Raw genomic sequence first — 6,306 nt, forward strand, 5'->3', positions numbered from 1 at the left:
CCAGCCTCCTCCCTGGGCTGCTGACCTGGTGTCTGTGGAGCTGGGGACAAATGCCCTGCCTCTCAGTGTCCTCCTCCTCAACAGCACCAGCTGGTCCAACCCCCCACCCCGGGCCAGTGTCAGGTTCCGGGCTGTTCCCTGGGGGAACTTTGATCTGGAAAGAATGAGAGTGACCGAGCTGGCTGCTGCCCAGGGCCGAGCAGTGTCACTGAGACCTGGCCTGGGCTGTCCCTGTCTCCTTCCTGCCCACTGGGACACCAGGCAGTCCCTCCAGGGCTCAGGAGACACAGAAGGGATCTTTCCTGCTTTCTTTCCCGCTGGTTCTCTCCATCTCCATTTGCTGTTCAATCACTAGTTCCTGCGCTCATGCATCCAGTGTCCCTCGCTGTCACTCACTCATTCAACAGGCCTTGGCTGTGGAGCTGCGGGCTGGGCGATGGGGCAGAGGCCTGAGTGAGGTGCGGCCCTGCCCTTTCAGGAGCCCCAAACCGAGATCAGCGCTCAAGAGAGACACAAGCCACACGTTGGAGGAGGGAGCCAGGGCGGGAGAGGAGGGATGTATGCCAGTGGGCAGGGTGTGGCGGGGAGGAGAGACGGGGAGTGCTGCAGGCTTCATCAGGGATGGCTTCCCAGAGGAGGTGGCGTTTAAACTGGGCTCTGAAGGTCTAAAGAAGGAGCGGGGAGGTTGTCAGACAGGATGACAGGTGGAAAGGATGCTTCAGGCCGCAGGACCTGTGCAGCCACAATGGCAGATATGTGAGAGTTTGTGCATTTTGCTGGAAGGGCCTTGAATGGCACCCTAAGCCATTCACTTGTTGGTGGAGCAGATCCATGGGCCAGAGGGACAGTTTTGTTAGAGAAAGGAGACTCTGGGGGCTTCCAAGGGAGTCGGCAGCCTGGTGGGCCCTCGCGTTGGCCTCCGCACTCCAGGCCTTCCCAAGGATGGCTCTTGCCCTTGTACACCTCCCTTATCCGCCCCAGCACCAAGGAGGCTCCAGGACACTTCTGAGGAAGCCCAGCTTGTCTGTGGACTGCAAAGGACTCCAGAGGGGCCCTTGGCCCAGGTCCTAGCCCAGCCTCCTGCCGTGGCCTGGCCTCCCCAGCCCCCCTGCTCACTCTGAGTGACATGGCCTTTTGCTGGGCTGAAAGCGGACCCTGCCCAGCCTGGGGAAGGCCCAGTGAGCTCTAGCCCTGGAGCTCTGGCTCCCCTTCTCCTGGAGGCCATTGAACCAGGCCCTATAAATAGTCCGGGGAGGGGGAGGGGGAGCGGGCCAGGCAGGGGTGGAGGGGGCGGGCTTTGGGTGGGCAGTCGTGGAGGCGCGGGGAGAAGGGAGAAAAAGCCCAGAGTTCAAGGCTCAGTCCTGTCCCTGACAACGACTGCTCACCCCTCTGGGTCTCAGGGTCCTCTGGGCCGGGGCAGCCAGGCTGGCAGAGCACAGAGCGCGCACAGGCGGGGACTGCTGTTCTAAGAGGACAGGAGAGACCCCTCCTCCTTCCTGGGTGGCTTTCCAGAGGCACCAGGGGCGGGATATTAGCTGTGAGGGGCCCCAGGCTGGGCCTGTCCTGCCCCAGGGACCACTTCCCCAGTCCCCGGTGGCGCAGGACAAGCTGTGGTGAGGTGCCGGCTCTTCCAGCACCTCGTTTTCCCCCGCTTGGCGCTGCAGATCCCAGGGTGGGGGCAGGGAGCTGGAGTGAGTCAGCGGAGACCTTTCCGGGCCCTGAGGGGGAGGCTCCTGGAAATGGAAAATGTGAGCCCACAGCCTTATCTGGGCTGCAAGCAGCTGTCTCCACCCCACACCCTCTGCAGCCCCTGCCTTTGCCCGGAAGAGGCAGGCGCCTCCACCCAGGCTTGTGTGCTGTTTTTTCTTTTCTCTCTGTGTAGCCTGGCTCTCAACAGAGACCCGTGGGAGATGCTCCTCCGCTGGGACCAAGAGGGCTCCGTGTTGGTCCAGGAGGGCGGGAAGCTCCACCCTTTTACCCCCTTCCCCCATCAAGACCACCCTTAGAATCTTATATGCAAGTCTCTGCAGAGTACCCAGGATCCATACCTTCCAGAGACAGACTTCCAGGTCTGGTTAAAGAAGCCGCCAGAAATGGGGCACGTGACAGGGGTGATCAAACTCACGCGATATACACACAAACATCTGATATACGTGAGCATATGTAGACACTCGAGCTACACATACAGGCATGTGCGCATCCTGTGTTGACACGTACCGCAGGCAGGCATACATGTGTGTCTAGAAACACATTCACCACTTATGAGCAAATGCATAAAAATCCCTCCTAGAACCACGGGTGCTTGAAAATGTGCCCACGCCACATACACGTGCAGGTGAGTGTGCAGGTACTATAGATTCTGTACCTTCCACATCTTCCCTCTACACCAACACACCCACACAGGTATTGTACACGCAAGCCTGATACGTGCACAGACGCATCCTCAGATACACGGGAGAAAGAGGAACATTACAAATTTACACGTGTGTCCGGCAGCGTGTCCCTGGGATGAAGTTTAAAGGAGGGTTCGGTAGCGGGGAGTTGGAGTGACCCAGGGGGCAGAGGTCTCTTCTGTCCTCCCTCCCAGGGGCCTCAGTTTCCAGGATCGGCCCCAGTGGCTCCGATTCAGGCAGGCAGAGCTGTGGGGCAGGGGGCAGAGCCTCTGTGCCCCTCTCCTGGGTCCTGGCTGGAGATGAGGCCCGGGGGCCCCAATACTGGCCCACCCTGGGCCCCTGCACAGCCTGTAGCACGCTCCTGCTTCCCTGCTTAGCACTCCTCTTGGCTTCTGAACCCAGCAACCCGTCAGGAAAAGATAAACGCAAGCCCTGTGTCCACACCCCTATGGATCTCAGAACAAGGCAATGGTTTCCAGGGCAGAGGCTGGATTTCAGGATTTGGGAGGAGGAGCCGGGGATGGTGTGTTTGCCAGGAGGGAGGGGTCCAGTCCTGGAGTGTATTTCTCCATTGGGTCCTTGTTAGCCTACTTCCTGTGGGTGCCTGCAGCTGGGGACCCTGAGGAGTGTGGTGTGGCTGCCTTCACACACCTTCCCAGTTACAAAGCCAGACTGCCAGGCCCGTTAGCCCGTCCTGGCAGGCTGAGGGCTACATGGAGGCCATGGCAGGGCCAATCAGGGTCTGACAGATAATGGGTCTGGCCTGCCCCATGACTTTCCAACCTGAGCCCTTCCTGGCAGAGGGGCTTGGAGGGATGAGGTGACCAGTGAGGTCGGCAGCTGCCTTTGACTCAGTGCAAAGGCTAATGTGACCTTGGAGACAGGCCCTGTGTGGTACCTGTGAGCCCCTCTAATGCATCCTCTCTGTGACCCATCTTATGGAGTCCATCCATCCGCTAGCCCTGTTGGTTCCACTGGCTCTCCAATGAGTCCCCTTTCCCAGGCATTCAATCACACAGTGTTTATGGAGTACTTTCTAAAGCCAGTTGCCTCTCCAGTTGTGGGAATGCATGCACAGCAGAGACAGCCCCTGCTCTCTGAGAATGGGCTCCAACACATGCACGCAAGCGTGTGTACGTACCTCGCCCATGCACGGGAACCAGGGTGCAGAGGGTGAGGGGCAGTCCCAGGTAGGTGGGCCCAGGACTGCAGAGGACTGCACCAGCCCACTTCTTAAGTCCTTTCCCCTCCCCGTAAGCCCTATGTGTGTTCTCAGGACCTCAGGAGTCTGGGGAGCAGGTGGGACCTTCAGGGCTGAGGGCTGGAGGCGGGTGGGTATATGGACAGGGGCTGGACTGGAGGTGGAGGAGTGGAAGTCATCAGTATGGGGGTGTGTGTGTGGGGGGGTGACACCACCCAGAAAGGGTCTGCAGGTGAAAGGGGGACAGGCTCAGCTCAGAGCCCTGGGGACCACAGTTAAGGGATGAGTGAAAGCACAGTCACTCAGGAAGGTCACTGGGGAGAAGCGGAGGAGGCAGGAGGGATGGTGCTCAGGGGCTCCTGCCAGAGGGCCATGAGGGTGGTTCTGGAGAGCTCCGGGGAGCCATTCCAGGGGATTGGAGCCTCTGGGCGACCTGGGAGCAGGAGGCGCTGCCCAGACTTGGCTGGATTTGACTGTTGCCCCCAAGGGGTGCTGGGAGCAGAGCCAGGGCCCTGGGTTCCAGTCCTGTCTTTGCATACCTTGCTGTGTGACCTGGGGCCTGTCCCTGTCCCTCCTGGGGCCTCAATTTCCCCATCTTAGGTCCCTGACTTCATGGTTTTGGCTTGGCTGGGATTCGATTTCAGGAGGTGACTGGCAGGGGACACAGGAAGGCTTGTCCCGAATCCTGCCCCCAGCCCAGCACCAGAGCAGATCAAGGGACCAGCAGACAGTGGACAGGTCGGAACCAGGGGAGGGGGAGCTGGAAGGGTAGGTGCCAGAGACCCCAGCACTTGGCAGGAGGTCATCCTTGCTAGCCTGCTGACATCAGGGCTGGTGAATGTGGAGGGAGGTCAGCTGGGTCCATCAGCCCTCACCTCCCCCCAGGTCTGGTACTGGGCAGGAGCTGAGCCGGGGGAGGGTGAGAGGAGGGGCCTTGAGGGGGCAGCGGAGAGGAGCCCCTGGGGCCTGGGATGAGTATCAGCCTCTGAGCCGAACTGGCAAGGAGCCAGCTCTTGGGTGGTGCTGGTCTTCAGTGCCCCCCTCCCCACCCCAGAATCACCCCCTCCTCCCTCCCTTCTTCTCTCCCTGACCCTCTGCCCCTCTTCCTCCCACTCCTGGTTCATCTCTCCTCTCCTAGGCTCATCTCCAGCTACTGACTCAGTGGTCTTACTGCCGAGGGAGAGGGGCCAAGGGAGATGGTTTGCTTCTTGTACTGTCTGCCCAGAACCCACCGTGAGCCCCATCTCTGCCCTGGACAGAGTTCCTACTGCAGCCGCAGATGGAGCCCTGCCCAGCCCCCAGGCAGCCCTACCCAGATGTTGTCACAGTGGATCAGGAGATAACCCAGCTGAGGTGGGAGAGTGTGGATGGATCCTGGACAGCCAGTCTCTAGATTCTATCACCCATTAGGGTTCCCACTCTAGAGACCTGGCCAGCCTTCCTTCTCCTGGAGGCTGGGAGAGAAGGCTGGACCCTTGCCCCTGCCACCCTCACCTATGCTGCCGGTCCAGGCCCAGGCCCAGATGCACATCCACTGTAGGGCCAGGGACCAAGCTGTCCAGCCCCTCCCAGACTTCCCCACCTGGTCCTTCCTCAGGTCCTGCAAAGGAAGAGGCTGGGCTTTTCTGGCTGAGAGCTGGGTCTCTGAACTCCAGGCTCCCGGGCTCAGACCTGGAGGGGCTCTGAGTGTTACTCGGGGCAGAAGCTGCAGCAGCAGCCTCTCTCCTAGTCTCTGTCAAAGATTCTACCCCGAGAAAGAATGCAGGGAGCAATTTGGCTCACCCTGTCCACACAGCTACTTGGAACACACACACACACTCACACAACATGAACGCCTTTTGGCATTTGACTTTCTCATGAAATAATTGCTGGAAGGCTCCTTGGATTAGGTAACCCAGCGTTCCTTCCTGTCCCCACAGTGGAGGGGGGAAAGGGGGAACCAGCGTTCAGCATCTGTTAGGCTGATCCAGTTCCTTTGGGGCAGAGCAGGCCAGTCCAGGAGGTCTGTGGCTGCAAACATCTCTGGCAAGCCTAGTGTGATGGGAACAAGCCTTTCGGACCTCTCGTTCCCCAGTCATCTGGCTGTGCCTGCCCAGCCACCGGGCCTCCTCCAGGTGGGCCATGCCTGGGAAGGAGAAGGCTAATCAGGAAAGATTTTTTTTGCACAAAGAAGGATGCGATGTTCCCATTTTTATTTTAAATCAATTTTACAATATATTTGGGAACGTACAGCATCTTTGCCCACCATCCTATCATTCTGAAGCAACGGCTGTTTTCACTCCTCCCTTTCTTGGGACGGTTGGCGGGTGGGGGTATGGAAGGGAGGAATATCTGGGTTCAGGCATGAAAGGAGTGTTGAGAGGGAGCCAAGGTGGGAGCCCCAGCCTGTGGATAGAGGCCAGGGACCAAGGCTCTGATGGAGGGAGGGGGTGATTAATTCCAAGGTCGCCGATCCTAGGATTTGGAGATTGGGCCCTAAGCACGCTCTCTCCTCTGTCTCTAACCTCAGTCACTCATGGATCCCCTAGCAGGGGCCCCTCAGTGAGCCCTGAGCCCCTATGACCACCGGCAATGAGGATGCAAAGATCTTGCTACACAGGGTGGGTCTGGGAGGGGAGAGCACATAATTGCAGAGTCAGGGAGGGACCTCACCACCTGGTTCCTTCTCCCTTAGGTCTTATAACAGGTGCAAGAAATTCCAGGCAAAGATCC

Source organism: Mesoplodon densirostris, chromosome 18 (assembly GCF_025265405.1).
Source record: "Mesoplodon densirostris isolate mMesDen1 chromosome 18, mMesDen1 primary haplotype, whole genome shotgun sequence".
Lineage (NCBI taxonomy): Eukaryota > Metazoa > Chordata > Mammalia > Artiodactyla > Ziphiidae > Mesoplodon > Mesoplodon densirostris.